The sequence below is a fragment of the Protopterus annectens genome, chromosome 6.part0, assembly GCF_019279795.1.
Source record: "Protopterus annectens isolate FY-2018-M chromosome 6.part0, PAN1.0, whole genome shotgun sequence".
Lineage (NCBI taxonomy): Eukaryota > Metazoa > Chordata > Ceratodontiformes > Protopteridae > Protopterus > Protopterus annectens.
This window is the reverse complement of record NC_056737.1, coordinates 376691416-376718758: the sequence shown is the minus strand read 5'-3', so window position 1 is coordinate 376718758 and position 27343 is coordinate 376691416. Positions and strand designations below refer to the sequence as shown.

The window sequence follows — 27343 nt, the reverse complement described above, 5'->3', positions numbered from 1 at the left end:
GTGATTTAACAATCAAAGTACTTAACTTTCTCAGGATGGCATTGGATACAAGTAAAACACTTCTGGAATGCTGGCCAAGACTACAGGCTTTGCTGAGCTCAAGGAAAATGAGCAGGAGACTGATAGAAAAGGAGGTTTACTTAAGAACAATATATAACTGGTGAAGCCAAAAGTAAAACCACCATCAGCTTTAATAGGGCAAACAATAAGTACAAACACAACTGACTTAGTGCTTTCACCCAACTAGGGCATCCTCAGAGTCAGTAAAATTTCTAACACTCCTTAATAAGTGAAATTCAAATAACTTTACAACCAATGAGCATCCAAGTGTAATGAAATTGCTGTAATGGTCCCTAAAATTAACTCTTAACAATACAGCACAAATTTTAATGATCAGAAAAAACTTGTCATTCAGTTCAAATATTTACTAATAACATGTCACATAACATTTACCCTGTAAATTCCACCAGTATTTTACCATTTTAGAAGAAACCAAAATGTGTCAAATGCTTAAAGCTTTGTGTTTTAATATACATGCCAACGATAAAATGTCGTTGATGCCAGGTGTTGTGCTGGCATCTAGTCTAATCTGCCATAGGCATTCTCTAATTTCAAGTATATTTTTGAAGTCTCCCCCAAAGTCTTTTATGTAAATTCTATCAATGACAAATAATATAATTTTTTTAAAATTCAAACAGTCCTTACTATACATGTACAAGGAATTAGTTGACTCTCTGTTTTTTATGTCCCTGGTGTGTTCCAATATTCTTTGTTTTAATTTCCTAGTGGTCATACCAACGTAAAACGCTGGAAATGAAAGTGGCCAGATATATATCATCATATTCGTGTTACAATTATAGTGGCCTGTACACACTAGTGTCCTTTTATAGTTACCAACTTGTACATATGGACCGTCATTGATATATTTACATGCCTTACATTTTCCACATTTTGCCATCCTTGCAGGTCTTTGTCCAACTGGTTTAGGAATTATTTCTAAAAATTCCTTAATGTTTATGCCCCTACTGTTAATGAATTTTGGACCATCTCCTATGACTTTTAACATGTCTGTAGGGAATATGTTGTACCGTCCCATTTCAATAATTTCCTTCACCTTACAAGACATAGTGTTATACTGCAGCACCATCCCTGCCTGGGTATCAGTGTGTATATGGTGTTTTTCAACAACTTTTTCTGCATCTCTTTGCCTGTCTATTAAAATTGGTTTAAAGTCTGTTCCCCTTCTTTGGACAATCTCTTTTTTGATTGATAAGAAATTCATGGGGTAACCTCTTTCGGTGAATAAGTCAATAAGTTTATCAATTTCTTCTAAAAAATTTTTGTCATCACTTATTATGCGGGATGACCTAATCATCTGACCCTTTGTTACATTTTTTTTTTAATGTAATGTGGGTGTCAACTCTCATAATGTAAAAAAGTATTGCTGTATGTCTTTTTCCTGAATAAACTTGATTCTATCTTCCCATTACTTGTATATAAATATAGGTCCAGAAAATCAATCGAGCTCTTACCCACCTTACTGCTAAATCTCAAAAAAGTTGTAGTTTGATTTAGATATGTTATATATTCATCCAACTCGTCATGAGAGCCCTACCAAAGAAATATGTCATCCAAAAATCTTAAATCATTTTGGATGCATAAATAGATGACAAAACATATTGGTCCTCCCATTCTGCTAGTACCAAATTGGCAAATATGGGAGCACATCTAGCTCCCATTGCAACTCCCGTAGACTATTTATAGTATTCACCCTCAAAGTGTATGTAGTTGTTTTCCAAAACGATTTGCATTAAATCTACCAGTAAGCTTCTTTTGACTTGGTGAATACAACTGTGCTTTTCCAAAGTTTTGGAAAACCAATCCAAAGCTATATCCTGGGGTATCACTGAGAATAAATTAACTATGTCAACTGTAACATACCAGAAATCCCCCCAGGTTAGAGCTTAGCAAAGTCCTGAAGAGATCCAGACAATGCCACGAATTCATAAGAATATGTGGTATACAATCAAGAATATTTTTACTGAAAATATCAATATATGATGCTAAAGGTTCTGTTTTTGATCCTATAGCTGCCACTGGGTTGGTAATGTCCTTGTGTATCTTGGGAAGATAGAATCAAGTTTATTCAGGAAAAAGACATACAGCAACACTTTTTTACATTGAGGGTTGCCACCCATATTACATTAAGAAAAACGTAATAAAGGGTCAGATGATTAAGTCATCCCGCATAATACGTGATGACAAATAATTTTTAGAAGAAAATGTGGTGGTGCTGCGGTAGCATTGTCGCCTCACAGTAAGACGCTGTCCAGTTCGATTCTCAGCTAGAGCGTCTTCTGCATGGAGATGTGCGTGAATGGGCGTACCTTCATTGAAGGATGTTCATGTTTCACTGCTGCAGTCATTACACTTGGGTTATCCTGCCGTAAGGCGGTCCCGCAGTCGGCCAGAGTTCCAAAGTCTTGATTCGGCATTGGTTGCTGTCGCTTCTTCCCTGACATCAGTGCGCCAGGGGTGTATAAGATGCACCCGACGCCATTTTCTTCAGTCTTTCTTGCCGCCCGAAGCAAAAGCAGTTCACAAGTGCCGGTCGGCCGACTCCTGACATTTTCAATTCAAATTTCAGAACCGAAGTCTTCAATAAAGCTAAGTACCCTGTTGGGGAAACTTTTTCTTGCCTCAGACCGATATCAGTAACAGTTAATAATTGTATTTCTTGTGGGAAGCAAATACCTCATAAGGATTTTCATTCTTACTGTATTCCATGCCTAGGCCCAGACCAAGACGTCACTAGTTGTCGGTTTTGTGCTAGATTTAGCAAACACACTGTTAAATGTCTGTTTGATTTTGCTCGCCATTACTTTGGCCGAAGGTTTAATTGTACCATGCCGTCGGAACAACTGACGACCGGAATACACAAAAAACGCAAAGACAAGGATAAGGACAGGCATCCGAGGCCCAAAACTGACTATGAAGCCTCTTCTAGGAAAGTCGCCAGTTCTCAGTGATGCGCTTTCGCAGCCCCTGACACCCTCTACCTCAGAGCCACAGGCCGCCTCTGACTCCCATGTGGAGATGTCTAGGCCTCTGGTACTCAAGGTGTTGGGACTACGGAAACTAACCCTTCAGATGGGTCCGGTGCCACTGAGCAGGCATCGGCTTCTGAGGGTGTTTTCAGACCTTCACAGCTTACCATAAAAACTATAGCCAAGTCTAAAACTCCATTAAAGACAAAGAAGCAAGTACAGCAATCACCTGGACAAGCCTCCATGCCTAAAAAACAGATGCTCAAAATGGCCGAAGACTTAATTACTCTGATCAGGGGTACCCATCCCCTTCCTGATAAAAGCCCTAGGCAGGATACATACTATGATTCCTCTGACCAAGTTTCCATTTCTTCTGATTCCTCTTCAGACCAGGGATACTCTTTACCCCCCTATGAGGACTCTGATGCTGAAGCATCAATACCTTCAGCCTCTCCTCCTGAGGATTATTCTTTTGGGGAAACTTAACATACCATGAGGGAGCATTTCCACTGGGAGGGCCAGGATTACTCAGAATCCAAGAAAAGGCTCAGACTTTCTTTTATTACTTCAGCACAGACCCCTTGCTATTCTGCCAGTGTTAGATATTGTGGATGATGTGTTCTCTGAATCCAGTTTAAATCCTGATTCTTTGCCCCCTGCTCCAGTCAAGCCAGGCAGGTACTACAGAGTCCCTGACTCTCTCAAATTTCTTTATAAAAACCCTGTTGCTGACCCAGAAACTATTTCCCAGGGTCCCAAAGGGATAAAAGCTTCCACGGCTAAGAATCCAGTTCCCTCTGACAGGGATTCTAGAGCGTTAGACAGATGGGGAAGAAAGTTTACACTTCTGCAACCTTAGCAGTGAGAGCTTTAAATTGCCAGTTCCACATGCTTAAATACCAACCATATTTAATGTCTCTGTTAAAACAGAAATTGATTACAAGTTCAGAACATCCTGACTATCAAGAAATGCAGGATTTATTTCATGCAGCTGAACAAGTGGGAAAACGTACTCTGCAATTTGGTTTTGATTCATTAGAGGTTTCTTGTAGAGCAGCAGTTGCAGGATCTGTGATTCGAAGGCATGCTTGGTTAAAAGAACAAGGTTTACCTGATCATGTTAAGGCTAAATTATTGGATGCTCCTTTACAGCAGGATATTTTATTTGGTGTTAAGGCAGAAGAGGTATTAAAGAAAATTGAGGATAAGGCAAAATCTATGCAAACAGTGAGGGATTTCTTACATCTCGATTTAGCAGAAATTGGCCTTAAAAGAATTGGTCCTTTCCAGTGTCAGACAGACCACAAAAAGGCAGATACAGACGCCCAAGAGGCAGATCTCAGACCCAAGGCTCTTACAGACAACGACAGTGGGGTACTTCAACCCCAAAAGAAGGTGAAGACAATTGGCAGCCTTACAGTAAACAGTCCCAATGACTTCCCTTTTCGAATGCCAAGCACTTACCTTTTGGCAGCTCCCTTCGGGGGAAAACTAGCACTTTTTTCTCAAAATTGGCATATAATCACCCAAGACAAATGGGTTCTGAATATTGTGTCTCAAGGTTACAGGTTTCACTTTCACACACTACCAAGGCTAAAAGGAATGCCAGACCTGCCACAAAATCAATGGGCAGAGGCACAAAAACAAATTACAGCCCTCATGGACAGGAGAGCTATTCAACAAGTGCCACAACAGGAGCAAGGACGAGGATTTTACTCAAGACTTTTCCTGGTCCCCAGGAAGGACAAAGCCTGGAGGCCCATACTAGACCTTTCTACTCTAAATACTTACATGGATGTTCCGAGATTCAAAATGTTGACACTACAGCAGCTTCTTCCCATGCTGGGCAAGAAGGCTTGGCTTGTTACTTTGGACCTCAAAGAGGCATACCTGCATGTCCCTATCAGACAAAATTGCAGAAGATACCTCAGATTCATAGCTGGTTCAATGCATTACCAATTTTCTGCACTGCCCTTTGGCTTATCTACTGCGCCCAGGGTCTCACAAAGTGTCTGACACCAGTAATTGCATTTTGCAGACAAAAAGGAATTCAAATATATCCCTGCTTGGACGACTGCCTTATTCAAGCAGAGAGCAAGGACATTCTTCTAAAGCATCTGGCATTTGTAAAAAGGTTGCTAATTTGCCTAGGGTACACAGTAAATGAAAAGAAGTCAAAACTAGTGCCCTCACAAGAGATAATATTCCTGGGTGCCAGCTTAAATGCAACTGCCCAGATGGCTTATCTCACGCCAGACAATCAAGGACAACTGACTCAGTACTTTCAATTGATGGCAACAAAAACCCTACTCCTTGCAAGAAAAATTCTGCAGGCCTTGGGATTCATGGCATCCTGCATACTACTAATTCCATATGCCAGACTGCATATGAGGAAATTACAGCGGTACCTAAAAAGCGTTTGGACTCAACACTGTCACAGTTTGGAAGCAGTAATACCACTAATTCCCTGCCTACAACAGGAGTTTTGATGGTGGGCACAGGCATGTCACCTCAACAAGGGACAGCCTTTCACTCTACCCACAGCCAAGCAGACACTAACAGATGTTTCTGATTACGCCTGGGGAGCACATATGGCAGGAAAATGTATTCAGGGCAAGTGGACCACAGACCAAATGCATCTTCACATCAGTCAAAAAGAGATGTTGGCTGTACAAAATGTTCTAACAGCTTTCAAGGACTTTCTGCATCCAGGACAATTATTATTAAAGACGGACAACACCACAGTTATGTGGTACATAAACAAGCAAGGGGGCACTCATTCTTATCCCCTATGCAGACAAGTCATGACCGTGTGGAACAAAGCTCTAACCTATCAAGTTCATCTACAAGCACAATTCCTGCCAGGAAATAAAAACACTCTGGCAGATGACTTAAACAGAAACATCATGGAGCCTCACGAGTGGAAATTAAATCCACAAGTATTCAGCATGATAATGCAAAAATGGGGGTGCCCAGACCTAGATCTCTTTGCCTCCCCAATGAATTGCCAACTACAAAAATATCACACATAAGCATGGAAGGTGGCTGCTCTCTCGTTCTGCTGGAAAAGCCTAAAAGTATATGCCTTCCCACCACTGCCTCTAATTTCAAAGGTACTCTTAAAAGCCAGACAAGAAGAACCACAGATGATCCTGATTGCCCCAGACTGGCCACGCTAGCACTGGTACCCAATCTTAAAGAACTTGGCTCAAGGCCCACCATGGATTTTACCTCAAACTCCGCACCTTCTGACTCAACAAAACAATCAGATCCTGCAAGTCTGCTCAAAACCTTAAACCTGGTTGCATGGCAGATTCATTAGTCAAGCAGACAGCACCTCTCTCTAAAGCTGTTATGGATGTCATTTTGGAGGCCAGAAAGGCCTAGCACCAGGAAATCTTATTCAGAAAAGTGGAAGAAATTCTGTGCCTGGAACCAGGCTCAAAGCTTTGACCCTGTTGTCCCAAGTATTCCTCAGATATTACAATACTTAACTGAGATGCTGGACAAAGGACTATCCTTTTCATCCATTAAGATCCACGCTTCTACCATCTCGGCTCATTACAACACAGATCCTCTTATTTTCTCTCATCCATTGCTAAAGCAGTACCTCAGAGGGGCTAAAAACATAAGACCGCCCCGGAGAGCACCAACACCAACTTGGGACCTCAATTTTGTCTTGGAAAAACTAACTTTACCTCCTTTTGAGCCAGCCAATTCAGCAGAATTAAAATATGTATCATGGAAAACTGCTCTGCTTCTGGCAATAACCTCAGCAAGAAGAGTCTGAGTTACAGGCACTAATGGCAGTGGAGCCTTTCATCATTTTTCACCAAGACAGGGTTTCTTTACGAACAAACCCTTAATTTATGCCTAAGGTGGTATCCAGTGTGGCTCTTAACCAAACTATTCACTTGCCAACTTTTTATCCAAATCCCCAGAATAAAGGGGAGAGATTTCTGCATTCCTTGGACATACACAGACAATTGCGTTTCTACTTGGACAAAACAAAAGCTTTCAGAAAAACTGAGCAATTGTTTGTAGCATATGCTGCAGGGTCACAGGGAAAGGATATTTCAAAGCAGACCATTTCAAAGTGGATAGGACACTGTATCCGGTTCTGCTACACACAGCATGGGAAACCTGTGCCTAGTAACATTAGGCCACATTCCACCAGGGCAGCAGCCACTTCAACTGCCTACCTTAGAGGAGTACCTACCAAAGATATCTTGGAAGCTGCAACTTGGAGTTCAGTGCACACCTTTACCAAGCATTATCACTTTCCTCTTTATTCTAGATCCAAAGCTGGCTTTGCCACTGCAGTGCTGCAGGGCCTCATAGCCACCCCAAATCCTTTATAGAACCAGCCACCCTAACTCAGCTTTGGTATTCAACCCAAGTGTAATGACTGCAGCAGTGAAACACTGAACATAGTACAGTTTTGTACCTACCATAAATGTAGATGTTGGAGTATCTTCACTGCTGCAGTCCAGGTTACCCACCATCCCCTCTTTCTTAGCTGGGACTTATCTATACCTTTCAATCCTATACTACCTATGTGGTGTATTTGCTGGTAACTGAAGGTTTTGTTTTTACCTTTATTGTATGTTTTATTAGCAATATGTATTGCCTACCTAGTTGGGAGCACCTGACATCTGGGGCAAGAAAAACTGAAGAAAATGGCATCTGCTGCATCTTATATATACCCCTGGCTCACTGACGTCAGGGAAGAAGCGACAGCAACCGACGCCGGACCAAGACTTTGGAACTCTGGCCGACTGCGTGACCGCCTGACGGCAGGATAACCCAAGTGTAATGACTGCAGCAGTGAAGACACTCTAACATCTACATTTATGGTAGGTACAAAACTGTACTTTGTGCGTCAGGGCTGGTAACTCGGCACGTAAAAATCAACTACCAATCATTAGTGGACCGGACCTCCGTTATGGCGACCCCTAACCAGGAAAAGCCGAAAGACGCAACAACATTGACTTATTCACCGAAAGAGGTTACCCCATGGATTTATTAACATCAAGTCAAAAAAGAGACTGCCCAAAGAAGGGGAACAGACTTTAAACCAATTTTAATAGACAGGCAAAGAGATGCAGAAAAAGTTGTTGAAAAACACCATATACACATGATACCCAGGCAGGGATGGTGTTGCAGTATAACATTCTGGTAAGGTGAAGGAAATTATTGAAATGGGATGGTACAACATATTCCCTACAGACATGTTAAAGGTCATAGGAGATGGTCCAAAATTCATTAACAGTAGGGGCATAAACATTAAGGAATTTTTAGAAAGAATTCCTAAACCGGTTGGACAAAGACCTGCAAGGATGGCAAAATGTGGAAAATGTAAGGCATGTAAATATATCAGTGACGGTCCGTATGTTCAAGTTGGTAACTATAAAAGGACACTAGTGTGTACAGGCCACTGTAATTGTAACACGGATATGGTGATATATGTGGCCACTTGTTTATCATGTCCAGCGTTTTATGTTGGTATGACCACTAGGAAATTAAAACAAAGAATATTGGAACACACCAGGTACATAAAAAACAAAAGTCAACTAATTCCTTGTACATGCATAGTAAGGACTGTTTGAATTTAAAAACATTTATATATTTTTTGTCATTGATAGAATTTACATAAATGATTTTGGGGGTGACTTCAAAAATATACTTGAAATTAGAGAATGCCTATGGCAGATTAGACTAGATGCCAGCACAACACCTGGCATCAGCGACGTTTTATCGTTGGCATGTATATTAAAACACAAAGCTTTAAACATTTGACACATTTTGGTTTCTTCTAAAAAATTAAAATACTGGTGGAATTTACAGGGCAAATGTTTTGTGACATGTTATTAGTAAATATTTGAATTGAAAGAAAAAATTTTTTTCTGATCATTAAAACTTGCGCTGTATTGTTAAGAGTTAATTTTAGGGACCATTACAGCAATTTCATTGCACTTGGATGCTCATTGGTTGTAAAGTTATTTGAATTTCACTCGAGTGTTAGAAATTTTACTAACTGACTTCGAGGATGCCCTAGTTGGGTGAAAGCGCCAAGTCAGTTGTGTTTGTACGTGTTGTTTGCCCTTTTAAAGCTGATGGTGGTTTTACCTTTGGTTTCACCAGTTATATATTTTTTACAAGTACATTGTGTTTTTTTTTTGGACTATTACTTAAGAACAGTACTGGTTTGCTGGATGGACACGCTTGTTTCATGGGTCTGTGGAAAAGAATGGATTGTAAGAGTACATAAATAGCTTATAAGAGTAACAACAAAAGAGGGGAGGGACTTTGCCCTACACCCCTTATGATTATCCGATTTCAGGAGAGACCGCCTTATAAAACAAGAACAGCAGAAGGGTTGGAAGAGTTGGGGGAACTTTTGAAAGAACAAGCAGGCTTGGTAAAGATACTAGCAGTCAAAGGCTTATTGTGTTAGCTGTAGGGTGGGGCAGACACAGAATGATGCACACAAATGATAAAAGAATATAAATGCAGTGAAGCACAAACTATAGCAGTGACATTTCTCTCTCACTTAAGAAATCCTATAGTTTAAGCACAGACTATGCGGAAATTTACCAAGAACACTGTTTATGGGCAAACATGCACTAATAAATGATTAAGGCACAAATCTGGTAGTAGGAGTACACAGCTCTGTCACAACTGTAAATTAATCTACATGACTTTGGCTCAGCAGGGTTTAAAATACAAACAGATAGCTTTTACAAGTAATTATACTTGTGGAAATAGAAGTGTAGAATAACTAAGGTCCCTGACAAACAAAAAAAAATGCAATCCGTGATAGAACAGAGCAGAAATGTACAAAGCAGCATCACCACACAGGTTTCTATAAGTGCACTTGAGTATTTAAGCCGAATTGAAATAATTAAAATAATTTAATTATTTTTAAAAAATAGTTACCCATAGTTCCACATCTTTCCAAGTTATGGATATATAAAGTCATTTGACTTTTTATATTCCAATTTCTCACTAATTTTAAATACCTCTGAATGCATATGATTTATTTTTCCTCCAAATTACTGGAAGTCATCCCCTTCACAAAAACTGACACCTGAACAGATTTTGGCTGAACAGCAGCAAGACTCTACACCACCAGTATTCTGTTTTCTCATTTTTGGTTGGTTTTGTTTTACTTTCTCATATTTTTCTTTGCAGAAATACAAGCAGTATAATGACTAGCTAATAAATGAATTTTGCACAGTTTTACTTCTGTTTCCTTTTCACACTGAGAGCACTCTAATAAACCATCAGATTACAGCCATCTTGGAATCTTTCACACATTCTGCCTCTTTACCTTCACAAAAAAGACCCTCTCTGTGTTCCTACGGAGCATGAATGCAATAAAAGTATAAAGGTACATAAGACTGGAGTAATGGACTTTATCTTGCTCTTGGGAATATTTGTAATGTGGTCATGGAACTGTCATTAGGTTTTATTCAGCTCAGCAAGCTCCTGCCTGGTGCCCTGCAGAGTTCTACAGCAGCAGAGAGACAAAAGAGAGACTTTGGAGTGATGTATCATTTTTCTGCATTTTCTTGCTGCCTTTAGCTATTTCCACTTAAAACGCTGATTAAAGAGTTTCTGTGATTTAAAATGCTTGTTTCCGCTACATATTGTACTTATTTTACTGCCTGCACTTGAACAGTCATTTTTGTGTTTAAATTACCTGTTTAACTGTTGTAGGCTACACACTCAAGTGTGATCGCCATTTCTGTACATTTAAAGTGTTTTTTTTTTTCATTGTATCTGCTTTATTTTCTGGGGGGGGGACTTGTTTTCCCACCTTTCTAAGCTAGTGTAGTCCAGTTTTCAGGTTAGTGCTGAATTCAGGGTTGTGTTCCAGGTTTTTGTTTGCCCATACCTTACTTGGATAGGATAGAAGGAAGTTTCTCTGTTCACCTGTGAGAGGGGAGCTTTGAGCAGCCTACTAAGCTCTCTCAACCAAGACTGGATCAGACAGTCAAGAGGCGAAGGGAACTACTTGCATCACACCACCAGTCTCACATGGACCTATGAAACCAGCACCGGCAAAAAACACTCATAAATACACGAAAACATACTCGGAGGCTCTAAAAAATCTGCAAAAGCAACAGAGACCTCCAAAGCAGACACCCAAGCAACCTTCACCCCCCTACCCAACACAAACCATGAAACACACACTTCACAAAAGCAGTGTGCCACGCAATCACAACCCTTAAGACAAAATAACATACCCAACACACTAGTAATAGGTGACTGTATAATCGGGCACACTGACGTCCCACTCACTAGGCTGAAGAAGGTGGTTACAGTTAGCTCTCTGTCTGGTGCCAGGTTCCGCCACATAACACAAGCACTCAGGTCACTCCAGAACAAGTACAAATACGACTCTGTTATTGTCCATGTTGGTGTGAATGACCTGAGCCGTACCTTCCTGGTCTAAATGAAAAGAGACATGGAAGAGCTCTCTGATCACATAGCCCAGCCCAGTATGACCCTGACCTCTTGAGTAGCATCCTGCCCTCACAAAGAATGATACCACGGTTCAAAGAAAAAATTATCAATTTGAACAATTGGCTAAGCATCTGGTGTCATTCAAAGAGGATCAGGTGTCTTTCAGCTTGGGATGACATGCTCGATAAGCCACGTTGCTTCTCTAGAGACGGCTTGCACTTGTCACCCTTAGGCTTTCGAATAATGGCCAAGGCTCTCGCCATCCCCATAGTCCTTTTTTAGGAAAGGCTCAAAAGACAAACCTACCACCATAAATAGCACAAGTAACAAAAAACTGAGGCAAATGCTGCTCAGTGCCAGAAGGCTAAACCTCAAAATGCATGCACTCGAGGCACTTCTCAGTATGGAAAAAATCGATATATGTGCAGTAACAGAAAGCTGGTTTAAGGGTCCAGAGAGCACCCCAGCACTACCAGGCTACAACTCATAGCATACATTTCGGCCACAAAACCCGGACCGAAATATTCATCAAGGATACCCACATCTCCAGGTTAGTGGCACAGCACGATGCTCAGAGATCATCCATGTGCAACTAACAATGGGAAAAACTGCAGTTCAAGTTTTAGCTTGCTGCAGATCACCTGCCGTGTCCCAGGCCCCCTATTCCGCATTTCTGGAAACCCATTCTGCATTTCTGGAAACATTGGGAAACATAAAGGTCCTCAAAAGTCAGCAGAAAAACGGATGGAACCACTCGCCACTCCAGAGACCAATCTACGACACCAAGATATATTACGGTCTTTTATTGAACGCCAAACACTCCAAAACCATGAACGCTTTAGTAAAATCACACACTGCGTTTTCGTCACACATAGACTTCATCAGATACCCCAATGCATCCATTATAATGTCATTTTATAGTCTCACTAACTAGATAATTAGTGTTCTAATTATATCTAATCAACATTTAAAGCAGAAATTCAAGATATTACATACCCACAATAATACTTTTTCATTAAATACATATTGCACATAGAATTATAATAAACAGAAGAGATGAAAGTATCTATAGTTGTTTAAAATATCATGCTTCAATAAATAGGTTAATAAATATATGTGTATAAATATTCCAATAAATATATATCACAATATAACACATATTATATAAAAACCATTTTAAAAATACATTTTTAAAAAGATACATTTTTAAAAAACATTTAGGGGAACTTTCATTGATAATGAAATACTATTATGAGTGCATTATGAATTCATAAATGTTTTTAAATTGTTTTAAAAAGTTTTAAAATGTTTTAAAATGCAGACTGGATCTATGGGGAGGTGTAATGGGGACCTCTAGTGGCAAAGCCAAATATATGTTTTTTCTTATAATTTGGCTGCTCTTAATTTTAATAAGGGAAGTATAGAGATGCTATCATTTAACCCAGGCCATTTGTCCGCATTTAATGCCACCTGCCACCATAGCTCTCTATATTCTATCCTGGTCTCCCAGGGGCCCCCTCTAATATCTATTGGTATATGTTCTACAATTAAAAATTTAAATTTATATTCCTTACAAAGTTTACTATGCTTGTATAAAGCATTACTCTCTTTCTTTACCGAAATCTCATATATATGTTCATAGATTCGTTTTTTTAGGGCTCTTTCAGATTTACCAATGTAAAAAGAACCGCATTTTTCACAATAAGCAAGGTATACTATGCCTTTTGTATCACAATTAAAATATCCTGTACTATATACCTTTCTATTTCTACTTTGAATATAGTGCCCTTCCCCATTAGATACATAACTACATTGGGCACAATGACCACACTTGTAAGTGCCCTTCTTATTATTATTTTTATTAGAAAACACCTTCTTATTCTCCAAAATGTTGCCCATATTCCTTGAATTCCTATAGATAATTTTCTTGGGAATATTTGATATATTTTCTATATCCGAAAGTGCCACAAATTTATCCCATTCTTTAAAAAATATTTTACTTATTCCACTATTTATATTATTATATTCCAATACTAATGCTTGGGAATAACCATCAGAACTATTGCTATTAATACTAATTTGTCCTGTATCAATAGTAGGATTAGTTGCCGCTCCACCTTCTTGTCCTTTGTATATAGGTTGAAATCTACCTTTCCTTCCTTCCCTCACTTCCATTTTTATTTTTTCAACAAATTCTTTGGGGTAGCCTCTCTCCCAAAACATTTTTTCTAAAAAATCACATTCGTTTTTAAAATCCTGTTCCAAACTTGTCATGCGGCTACCCCTTACAAATTGCCCTTTAACAATACTTTTCTTACAATGTTTTGGGTGTGCACTGGTATAATGTAGGAAGGAATTACAATACGTAGGTTTCCTATATACTTTAGATTCATAATGTCCTTCCCCTTTATAAAATTCAATATCTAAATATATTAAACTATACTCTGACACATGATGTGTAAAACTTAAGAAACTAGTGGTAGAATTTAAATATTCCATGAATTCAGACAATCTGTCTCTTCCAGCAGTCCAAAGGATAACTATATCGTCCAAAAATCTCCTATACATTGTCCAACATTCATTATAAATGGAGTTGAGGACATATTTTTCTTCCCAAAATGCTAAAATAAGATTAGCATATGTGGGGGCACAAACTGCCCCATAGCTACCTTGGATCTGCTGGAAGAATTCACCTTTGAAATAAATAAAATTATTACTTAAAACCAAATCCATGAGCCAAAGACATGCTAACTTGTCATTCTTACCCATATGTCCATAGTCAAACACTATTTCCTCCAATATAGTTTTCCTTCATCATGAGGTATGGAGGAAAATAGATCAACTATATCGATGGTTAAGAACAAGATATTATCTTGCCATCCACAGTTATTTAAATCATTTAATAACTCCCATGAATCTTTTAAAATATTAGGCCTTCCCATCCATATAGGCTTTAGCTTCTTATCCACATATTTAGCCAAGGTCTCAGTTTTAGAGCCTTCAGCTGACACTATGGGTCTCAATGGGGGGTCCATGGGGTTTTTATGGATTTTAGGTATCCCGAAGATCACGGCACCTTTGGTTTATCCACCTTTAAAAATCCATAACTACTAGGACTTATTAATCCTTCTTGTACCATATCATGTAAAGCCGTATCTATTCTATGATAGGCTATGTTAATCTCGTTTCTAGACACAGTCCTATACCTATTCTCATCCCATAAATGTGTATACATTTTACTGTCGTAAAGGATGCAATCCATAAATATAATCCCCCCACCCTTGTCAGGCTTCATTATTCTTATTTCTTTGTTATTCTTAATCTCATATAATAAATCCTTTTCTTTTTTAGTTAGGTTGTTATAAAGTTTTATCGAATTACACATCCCTCATTTCTTTTTCAACCACTTTTTCTAAATTTTTTATCTGTGGGTGTAATGGTGGATTGTATGTACTTTTTCTCCTCAAAGCTTCACCATCCCCACCATTCCTTATATTATTTGTACTTGGCCACATCACTTTGAAATTTAGTAATTTATTGAACCCTGACCCGGACCTCCCGTTAGATGGTGAGAACGGACCTATTGATAAGGTTCGTCTCATCAGGAACAATTTTAGTATTTATAATTTTAGTAGTGTAAATGTGGAAAAGGAGCATTTTACTCTTTTTTCTAAGGGTTTGAAATTCATACCGAACAACAATGGAGATATGGCTAAAAGCCTTTTAGATATAAAACTATTTCTGAGAAAAATTAAATTTCAAAGTGATGTGGCCAAGTACAAATAATATAAGGAATGGTGGGGATGGTGAAGCTTTGAGGAGAAAAAGTACATACAATCCACCATTACACCCACAGATAAAAAATTTAGAAAAAGTGGTTGAAAAAGAAATGAGGGATGTGTAATTAGAAAAAACTTTATAACAACCTAACTAAAAAAGAAAAGGATTTATTATATGAGATTAAGAATAACAAAGAAATAAGAATAATGAAGCCTGACAAGGGTGGGGGGATTATATTCATGGATTGCATCCTTTACGACAGTAAAATGTATACACATTTATGGGATGAGAATAGGTATAGGACTGTGTCTAGAAACGAGATTAACATAGCCTATCATAGAATAGATACGGCTTTACATGATATGGTACAAGAAGGATTAATAAGTCCTAGTAGTTATGGATTTTTAAAGGTGGATAAACCAAAGGTCCCGGTGATCTTCGGGATACCTAAAATCCATAAAAACCCCATGGACCCCCCATTGAGACCCATAGTGTCAGCTGAAGGCTCTAAAACTGAGACCTTGGCTAAATATGTGGATAAGAAGCTAAAGCCTATATGGATGGGAAGGCCTAATATTTTAAAAGATTCATGGGAGTTATTAAATGATTTAAATAACTGTGGATGGCAAGATAATATCTTGTTCTTAACCATCGATATAGTTGATCTATTTTCCTCCATACCTCATGATGAAGGAAAAACTATATTGGAGGAAATAGTGTTTGACTATGGACATATGGGTAAGAATGACAAGTTAGCATGTCTTTGGCTCATGGATTTGGTTTTAAGTAATAATTTTATTTATTTCAAAGGTGAATTCTTCCAGCAGATCCAAGGGGTAGCTATGGGGGCAGTTTGTGCCCCCACATATGCTAATCTTATTTTAGCATTTTGGGAAGAAAAATATGTCCTCAACTCCATTTATAATGAATGTTGGACAATGTATAGGAGATTTTTGGACGATATAGTTATCCTTTGGACTGCTGGAAGAGACAGATTGTCTGAATTCATGGAATATTTAAATTCTACCACTAGTTTCTTAAGTTTTACACATCATGTGTCAGAGTATAGTTTAATATATTTAGATATTGAATTTTATAAAGGGGAAGGACATTATGAATCTAAAGTATATAGGAAACCTACGTATTGTAATTCCTTCCTACATTATACCAGTGCACACCCAAAACATTGTAAGAAAAGTATTGTTAAAGGGCAATTTGTAAGGGGTAGCCGCATAAGTTTGGAACAGGATTTTAAAAACGAATGTGATTTTTTAGAAAAAATGTTTTGGGAGAGAGGCTACCCCAAAGAATTTGTTGAAAAAATAAAAATGGAAGTGAGGGAAGGAAGGAAAGGTAGATTTCAACCTATATACAAAGGACAAGAAGGTGGAGCGGCAACTAATCCTACTATTGATACAGGACAAATTAGTATTAATAGCAATAGTTCTGATGGTTATTCCCAAGCATTAGTATTGGAATATAATAAAATAAATAGTGGAATAAGTAAAATATTTTTTAAAGAATGGGATAAATTTGTGGCACTTTCGGATATAGAAAATATATCAGATATTCCCAAGAAAATTATCTATAGGAATTCAAGGAATATGGGCAACATTTTGGAGAATAAGAAGGTGTTTTCTAATAAAAATAATAATAAGAAGGGCACTTACAAGTGTGGTCATTGTGCCCAATGTAGTTATGTATCTAATGGGGAAGGGCACTATATTCAAAGTAGAAATAGAAAGGTATATAGTACAGGATATTTTAATTGTGATACAAAAGGCATAGTATACCTTGCTTATTGTGCAAAATGCGGTTCTTTTTACATTGGTAAATCTGTAAGAGCCCTAAAAAAACGAATCTATGAACTTGTATATGAGATTTCGGTAAAGAAAGAGAGTAATGCTTTATACAAGCATAGTAAACTTTGTAAGGAATATAAATTTAAATTTTTAATTGTAGAACATATACCAATAGATATTAGAGGGGGCCCCTGGGAGACCAGGATAGAATATAGAGAGCTATGGTGGCAGGTGGCATTAAATGCGGACAAATGGCCTGGGTTAAATGATAGCATCTCTATACTTCCCTTATTAAAATTAAGAGCAGCCAAATTATAAGAAAAAACATATATTTGGCTTTGCCACTAGAGGTCCCCATTACACCTCCCCATAGATCCAGTCTGCATTTTACAACATTTTAAAACATTTTAAAACTTTTTAAAACAATTTAAAAACATTTATGAATTCATAATGCACTCATAATAGTATTTCATTATCAATGAAAGTTCCCCTAAATGTTATTTAAAAATGTATCTTTTTAAAAATGTATTTTTAAAATGGTTTTTATATAATATGTGTTATATTGTGATATATATTTATTGGAATATTTATACACATATATTTATTAACCTATTTATTGAAGCATGATATTTTAAACAACTATAGATACTTTCATCTCTTCTGTTTATTATAATTCTATGTGCAATATGTATTTAATGAAAAAGTATTATTGTGGGTATGTAATATCTTGAATTTCTGCTTTAAATGTTGATTAGATATAATTAGAACACTAATTATCTAGTTAGTGAGACTATAAAATGACATTATAATGGATGCATTGGGGTATCTGATGAAGTCTATGTGTGACGAAAACGCAGTGTGTGATTTTACTAAAGCGTTCATGGTTTTGGAGTGTTTGGCGTTCAATAAAAGACCATAATATATCTTGGTGTCGTAGATTGGTCTCTGGAGTGGCGAGTGGTTCCATCCATTTTTCTGCTGACTTTTGAGGAGAATTCGTAGTAATTTTGGCAGTTCCTTTTGATCTGGTTAAACATAAAGGTCCTACCAAACACCCTGGTATTGCGTGATTTCAATTACCCAAACATTAACTGGGAGAACTACTCGAGTACGAACTCTCTTGCCCAACATTTCCTAGAATTTATAAACTCAAGCTCCCTGGATCAACTGGTCAACACCCCCACCAGAGGTGACAACATATTGGACCTGGTCATCACCAACGTGGGCGACCGGTGTTCCACACTGGAGCTAAATCCATCGCTGGTTAGATCTGGCCATAACCTTATCACTCGGGATATCCACATTCCACCCACCCCCAGTTAAAGAAACCACCCTGAAAAACTTTTCAAAAGTAAACTTCATGTTACTTAAGACTGAAGTGGAAAGTTTCAAAGCCCCCATGCTAAAGGATAATGCTGCCTAAGCTGCAAAATCCTTTACTAATGCACTCTACGGGCACCTACAAGAATGCAGGGATTGTCCTATCCCAAGCAAAACCAAGACTTACTCCTCCAAGACAAGGAAACCTGTTTGGTGGACCCCTGCCATAAACAAGCTATACAATAGAAGGAGGAAACTAGTACAGAAAAGTGTAAAATCCCAAGAAGGTAAGACATCCCTGATCAGTATCAGCAAGAAACTACGATCCCTCATGAATTTATTCAAGGCTAGCTTTGAAAGAAAAATTGCCAAGGACTCCAAAGATAACCACAAGGCATTCTTTAGCTATGTCAAGAATCTAAGTGGCAATTCTCAGATCTGCTCGGAGTTGGTGCAGAATGGCACAAAATACACTGAACTGGCAGATATCGCCAACATCCTGGCAGACAGGTTCAGTGCAAACTTCACCCCCAAAAGGGCCCATAACCATACCAGAAGAATGTAGACCTCCTGAAATCGGACACTCAAGTTAAAACAGCCCTCTCCAAAGCCAAAAACACAGCATCAATGGGACCCGGACAGTGTTCCCAGCCTGTGTCCTACACAAGCTCAGACGAGCTAACCCCTCACCTAAACACACTGTTCAAACTCAGCCTATCCACAGGCTACGTGGCCATAGAGTGGTGCACAGCAACGGTTATTCCACTCCGCAAAGGTGTAGTCACAACAGACCCTGGGAACTATCGCCGTGTAAGCCTGAGTATCTTGGTCTGCAAGGCTGTGGAGCGCATAATCATGGATCTCATTAACAGAGACATTGGGAACCTCCAAACACTGGACCCTACCCAGTTTGTCTTTAAGGGCAGATCATGCCTCCTTAACGTGGTGGACTTCTTTGAGAGCGTTACCAAGGCTATAGACGAGGGAAAGGTGGTCCACACAGCCTACCTAGACCTCACAAAGGCCTTCAACACCATTCCCCATTCTGGTATTATAGACAAGCTCACCAGCCTGAACATAAACCCCTACGTCACGAGATGGGTTGCCAACTGTCTCACAGATAGAACCCACTTCGTAAGAGTTGCGGGAGCTAGGTCTGACTCTAAACTGGTTACAAGTGGCATTCCCCAGGGCTCAGTCCTAGGACCCCTCCTGTTTGGAATATACTTCTCAGAGGTACATGCAAGCACAGGAGGGCTGTGGCTGACCAAGTTCGCAGACTACTGCAAACTAGGGGCTATAATTGACTCCGGCTGACACAGACATCCTCCAAAAGGGTCTCAGTGAGACAGATACCTGGTGTCAAAACCATGACCTCAAGCTAAATTTCAAAAAGTGCATAGTCATCCCCTTTGGAAAAAACAAAGTACCTACAAACTACCACATAGATGGTAGCCCCCTAAATATGGAAGACGTAATAAGGAATCTGGGGACCCAAGTAGATAGTAATATCTCCTTTGATAATCACATTGCCAAAATGGTTAGAAAATCCTTCTATGTGGCCCACCTAATCACAAAAGGGTTTGCATCCAGATCAAAAGAGGTCATTGTGTCCCTCTATGCATCACTCATCTGACCCATCATAGACTACAACGCCCCATTTGGGATGTACCTTACAAGACACCTGCAACAGCTGGAAAGACAGTTTTGGGCTAATTTCTAGCTCTTTCAAATCCCCTGTATAAAAACCCGCTTTGGCGTGGTTTTTCGCTTGTTCCAACTCAGCAACAGCTCCTCGTGGTCCTGCAGAGTGGTGCTAGCAGCAGAGAGACGAATAGAGCGACTGCTACCAAGATTCAAGTATATTTTACTGCTGTTACCTGTGCGACCATGTATTCTCGCCGAATAGCGAGTTTAATCTGCTCTTTTGCCTGTTTTAAGCTTGTTTTTGCAAATTTCATACCTGCACTTTTAAAGTTTGTCTTTTGTTTGAATTTAACTGTTGAGGCTGCTCACTCAAGTGTGCTAGCCTGTGTTAAGTATTTACTGTACATTTTCTGCTGTTTGTCTTGTAAAAAAAAAAAAACCCAAAACAAATCCTTGTTTCCTGCCTTTCCTGACCTGGAATAGTCTCTAATACAGGCATTGCTGTATTCTGGACTTCAGAATAGTTCCTGTGTTGCCCATTTCCTCACTTGGTTAGAATGAAGCTTCTTTGTTCACCAGTGGGAGTGGGGAGCTTTGAGCAGCCTATCTGTCCCTGGAGGAGTGATCTCAGCACAAGAATCTTATAGTTTATTGGCCGTTTTGGGCTAATTTCTAGCTCTTTCAAGTCCCCTGTATAAAAACACGTGTTGGCGCGGTTTTGCGCGATTTTGCGCATAGCGCAGTGCCGCTCAGTCGGGCTTAAACCATTCACGGCTCCACAAACTCTATTCTTCACTTTTTCCCTTAGATCTGCTCTATCTCTCAAAGTAAGGACCCTACTTTCAACCTAAAACCCAGCACTTGCTCATACAAGCAATTATATAAGTTAGCACTAATAAACTAAAAGCAGTACTTCCTCATATACTCCCTTGGAGTACTCGTCCCCTATTGGTCCTTTTTGGTCAGTTATAAAGGAGTTACTTATACTAAACCGGCATGTCCAAAGGTCAGTTGCTGGTTTCCTCTCCAGTCCAGCTGGTGAATCTGGGAATCCTGAGGCAATGTTACAACTGCCTCATGTACACAGACAAACCCTCTCCTCCTCCCAACAAGTACTATTATATGCGAGAGATGCAACCATATAGCCAAATTGGAGGCTAAGCTCTCTCAACGCAGTACTGGCGCAGCCAGTCAGGAGGAGAAGGTAACCACACACACCACAAATCGTCACACACAGACCTACCACATCAGTAAACCAAACACATAAACACACTAAAACATACTCAGAGGCCCTAAATACAAATCTGCCTAAGCAGCAGAGACCTCCAAAGCAGACATCCAAGCAACCTCTACCCCAAAACAAAACAAGTGTAACACATACTTCACAAAGTCAGTGTGCCAAACAGTCACAGCCCTTAAGGCTAAACAACACACCTGATACACTTGTAATAGGTGACTCTATTGTCAGACACACTGACGTCCCACTCACCAGGCTAAACAAGGAGAAGGTCACGGTGAGCTGCCTGTCTGGCGCCAGGATCCGCCACATAACACAAGCACTCGGGTCACTCCAAAGCAAGTACAAATATGACTCAGTCATTGTCCATGCTGGTGTGAATGACCTGAGATGTACCTCCCTGGAATACATGAAAAGAGACACAGAAGAGCTATCTGATCATGTAGCCTAGGCAGGTATGACCCTGACCTTGAGTAGCATCTTACCCTCACCAAGAATGATGCCACAGTATAAAGAAAAAATGATAAATTTTAACAATTGGCTAAAGTTCTGGTGTCATTCAAAGGGGATCCAGTGTCTGTCAGCCTGGGATGACATGCTTGACAAGCCACGTTGCTTCTCTAGGGACGGCTTGCACCTGTCACCTCTGGGCTTTTGGATACTGGCAAAGGCTCTTGCCACCCCCATAGTGCTTTTTTAGGCAAGGCTCAAAAGACAAACCCACCTCCATAGACAACACAAGGAAAAATAAACTAAGGGTAATGCTACTCAACGCCAGTAGTATAAACCTCAAAATGCAAGCACTCTAAGCTCTCCTCAGTATGGAGAATATCTATGTCTGTGCAGTAACGGAGACCTGGTTCAAGGCTCCTGAGAGCACCCCAGCACTACCAGGTTATACCTCATACCACGCTTTTCGGCCCCAAAACTTGGACCGAACCACAAAGGGAGGGGGAGTACCCATATTCATCAAGGATACTCACACCTCCAGGTTAGTGGCACTGCACGAAGCATCTGAGACCATCCATGTGCACCTAACAGTGGGCAAAACTGCCTTTCAGTTTGTAGCCTGCTACAGACCACCATCCCAAACTCCGGAACCTCACTCTGCTTTCCTGAGAACACTGGAGAATATGAAGGTCTCTCCAAACACCTTTATGTTGCGTGACTTCAACTACCCAAACATAGACTGGGAGCACTACTCAAGCCCCAACACCCTAGCCCAAAGGTTCCTAGAATTTATAAACTCAAATGCTATGGAACAACTAGTCACCACTCCCACAAGAGGGGAAAACATACTGGACCTGATCATCACAAACATGGGGACCCTATGCTCCACACCAGAGGTACACCCCTCATTGGTAAGTTCGGACCATAAATTAATCTCTCTGGACATCCACATCCCGACCCCACCACCAGCCCAGAAAACCACAGTGAAAAACTTCTCAAAAGCTAATTTCACACTTCTCAAAACCGAGGTGAAATTATTCAAAGCCCCCGGGCCAGTGGAAACTACGGCCCAAACTGCAGAATCCTTTATAAACGCATTGTATGGGCACCTTAAAGAATGCAAGGATCATGCAATCCCAAATAAAACCAACACCCAATCCTCCAAAGGCAGGCGTCCTGTCTGGTGGACCCCAGCCATAAATAAGCTATGCAACAAAAGGAGGAAGCTATTACAGGATAGAGAAAAATCCCTAAAAAGGAAGGCATCACTGATCAGTACTAGCAAAAAACTACAGTCCCTCATAAAATCATCCAAGGCCAGGTTCGAGAGAAAAATTGCACAGGACACTAAAGATAATCACAAGGCCTTCTTTAGTTATGTTAGGAACCTGGGTGGCAACTCCCAGATATGTTTGGAGTTAGTCCAAAATGACAAAAAATACACTGAACCCACAGACATTGCCAACATCCTGGTGGAGAGGTTCAGTGCAACCCCCCCCAAAGAGCAAATATCTATCCCAGCAGAGAGTTGTCCCCCTGGCGTCTCAGATACTCAGGTGAGAGCTGCCCTCTCCAAGGCAAAAAACACAGCATCAATGGGACTGGACGGTGTCCCTGGCTGGGTCCTACACTAGCTCCAGGAAGAGATATAACCTCATATAAAGTTCTGTTCAATCTCAGCCTTACTACAGGATATGTACCCAAGGAATATGGCGTACAGCAACAGTGGTCCCACTCCACAAAAGTGGTGCCTCAATGGACCCTGGAAACTATCGCCCCATAAGCCTGACTAGCCTGGTCTGCAAAGCTATTGAATGGATCATCATGGAACTCATAAACAAAGACATTGGGGACCTGCAGACGCTAGATCCTACCCAATTCGGCTTTAAGGGCAGATCCTGCCTCTTGAACCTGGTCGACTTCTTCGAAACAGTCACTAAGGCCATAGATGAAGGGAAGGTAGTCCACACAGCCTACCTGGACCTCGCAAAAGCCTTTGACACTATACCCCACTCGGGCATCATAAATAAGTTCTCCAGCTTAAATATCAATCCCTATGTCATAAGATGGGTTGCAAACTGGCTCAAGGACAGAACCCACATGGTCAGAATTGCGGGAGCCATGTCAGACTCTAAGCCAGTTACAAGTGGCGTCCCACATTGCTCAGTCCTAGGACCGCTCTTATTCGGTATATATTTTTCTGTGGTACAGGCCAACACGGGAGGACTATGGCTGACCAAGTTCGCAGATGACTGCAAACTGGGTGCCATAATCGACTCTCCAGCTGAGACAAGCATCCTCCAAAAGGGTTTCACAGAGATGGATAACTGGTGCCAAAGCCATGGCCTAAAGCTAAACACCAAGACGTGTATAGTCATCCCCTTTGGGAAAAACTAAGTGCCCATAAATTACCACATAGGCGGTAATCCATTAAGTATGGAGGAAGTAATTAGGGACCTGGGAACCCAAGTTGATAGTAATCTCTCCTTTGACAACCATGTTGCCATAGTGGTTAGAAAGACCTTCTATATAGCCCACCTTATCATGAAAGGATTCGCATATAGATCAAGGGAGGTCATTGTGCCTCTTTACTCATCTGGCCCATAATTGAATACGATGCCCCATTTGGGATGTACCTTACCCGACACCTGCAGCAACTGGAAAGACCCCAAAAGTACCTCACCAAGAGGATCAAGGGTCTCAAACAGATGACTTATGCTGCTCGGTTAAAGAAACTCCAGCTCTACTCAGTTGCATACCGCCTACTTAGAGGCTATCTGTGCCTGACGTATAAAGCCATGTCCAACCCAGAATTGATGGACATGCTCCACCTCAAAAAATCCAAATCCACTAGAGCTACGCGCTCAAGGGATTTGAACCTCAACACAGAAATTCATAGGACATGCTGGAGAAGACGGATTTATAACCCAGAGGCTCCCAGCACTCTGGAATAGAATCCCAGTCCATATCAAGCAGAGCCCCTCACTGACTCTCTTCAAGAGGAATCTTGACGAGTGGATGGGAGATCGTAGGTTTACCCCGGGGATCACTTCTGTCTCACTACTAGACAGAGGCACAGTAAACTAACCTAAACAAGAGCACAGTTAAACTCATTTTAAAGGGTGGAAAAAGCCAAACACACTCTGGCTAGGCTGATAAATGCCCTAGGGCATGTAGCCTAGTATCAACCTATGAACCTAAGTACCTCACCAAGAGGATCACTGGCCTCAAACAGATGCCCTATGCAGCTCAACTGAAGAAACTCCAGCTGTATTCTGTTGCATACCGCCTACTCAGGGGTGATCTATGCCTGACATACAAGGCCATGTCCAACCCAGAATTGATGGACATTCTTCACCTAAAGAAAACCATATCCCCTCGAGCCACACACTCTAGGGATCTAAACCTCACCACAACAATAAATAGGATGTGCTGGAGGGATAGATTCCTGTCTCAGAGAATTCCATTCTCTGGAACAAGATTCCAGTCTACATTAGGCAGTGCTCCTTGCGAACACTCTTCAAGAGAAACCTTGACGAGTGGATGGGAAATAGAAAGTTTACCCTGGGGATCACTTCAGTGGCTCTGCTGGACAGAGGCACAGGGAACTAATCTAAAGGGGCGGCGAAAGCAAACACAATTCCGGCTATGCTTATAAATGCCTTCGGGCAGATAGCCTAGTACCTACCTATGAACTTATTAACCTACCCTAATATTTTAGCCACTTCTGTTATGCTAATCCTTTACATTGGAATACCTAATGGCTTCATTATTGTACAATGAACGGCCATTAATAATCAAAAATGAGCACGGTGATTCGACAGCCCAACCAGTGTGCCCGTTGTAAATCCAAGAAAATACCAACAGAAAAAGGTCTGGTTGCCCGGACTTTTTCCTTTAGTAGATTTCGTGTTTTCCTTTGTTTTTAATTAAAAAAAAAAAAAAAAAATAGGGAGGTGGTGCAGACAAAAATAAAAGGATAATCGGGTATGTTATACAAAACTATAGAAACTTACTTGATTATCCTTTTATTTTCTGTGTCCGGTTCTCCCTCATTCATTAAAAGTCTCCCGGTTTCTTTTTTTGTTTTGTTTTCAATAATAAAAAAAAAGTGAGATCTTCCTTTCTCTATTGCTTCCTTTGCACAGCACTGATGTACTGCAGAAGCATGGGGACAAAAGTTCCATACACATGTGCAGTACATCAGTAAAAGTCCCAGGATACCACAAAAACACAGAAGGGTAGCACGGAGGCATTATACAAAGACATTATTTATGAAAAGTTAAGTATTTTTTTCTTAAATGTCATTGTATAATAGCAATAACCGACTCAGTGGTTGTGGTACATTGAAATTTACCCACAGTTGGCTTTATTTAATCACTCTGGTTTCGCCCTCATGATTAAACCACACTAACTGTGGGTAAATCTTCAATATACCACACCACGTCGTCCGTTATTGCTTAAGTATCTAATAGATTGCCGTAACAGCCAAACTGCCCTCCCCTCTGGCATTGAACTAATTAAGGGAGAAAAAAAAAACAGACTTGATAGGATTCTGCTGTAAGCAGTGTGTACTGTTACCACTACCCAGATGCTAGTTTTTTCTGAAAACTAGCACTTAATGTTTTATAAGTTTACATTTTAATCAATTTCTCCTCCAAAACAGTGACTTGTTGTTTATCATAGATGTGAACTTGACATTCAGTCACTTGCAGTTCCTGTGTAAAAGCCTTAATATTGAAATACTGACTAAAGCAGCTCACAAACATTCCTCTCAGCTGTCCAGATTTTTGCCTCATAATTTTGTTCTGTTCCTCATAAAATGTGAGGTTTTCTGGCAACCTCTGAGATGATCCGAGGGTTGAAGTAACTAAGTAATGACATACATTTAAGTTTCAGACTTCAAATCCTTCAGAAAATGTATGTTAGCACAAACCTTATTACTCTAGCAACTTTCGAAGTTTATAAGAGCAATATTTAAGATCTTTCTCTATTTTGGGCCTTTGTCTCCCCCCCCTCCCCATTTTTTCAGGCTTTGCCCAGATTTTCTTGTACTAAGAGGGTGAGAGGTATGCTCACATACTTGTTTATTACTGACAGTCTGTAAAATGTGTCTGAAATGTTTACTTCCCTGATTGCAGTAACTATTTTGTTAGTTTCCAAAACCACAGTTGCTGTCAGTAGCATTCCTCTGACAAACTTCAGATCCTCAAGTGCATCTTCAAACCCATACTTTAATGATTTGTAACTAGGAAGTAAATCCACGATCACACTGGAAAATGCCCTGGATGATCCTTTTTATTAAGTAGTTAAGTACATTTCACACAAATGTACAAAAATGTATAGTGAGAACAGTAAATAACTGAGTAGATTTCAACATTGTAGCTGTCTAAAAGATAGAAAATGCCTTTGTGCATGATATTTAGTGTTTTTTAAGCTTATACTTTGTTTTGCAGACAAGGGGAATGATAACTTTGGGTAATATTTTGTAATCTCTTCATATTGGATATGTTTTTACTGATATTTTTTATTCAAATGTATCTTCTACTTTGCGTTACTGTGCATGTTAACTTAGAATTTTACTTTGA

At 40.0% G+C, this 27343-nt stretch overlaps 1 protein-coding gene across 2 annotated transcripts in view; it reads left to right on the top strand.

Moving 5' to 3' along the window:
* BAZ1A (bromodomain adjacent to zinc finger domain 1A) overlaps nucleotides 1-27343 on the top strand; it is a 3222221-nt gene that overhangs the window by 641216 nt on the left and 2553662 nt on the right. The window lies entirely within an intron of this gene.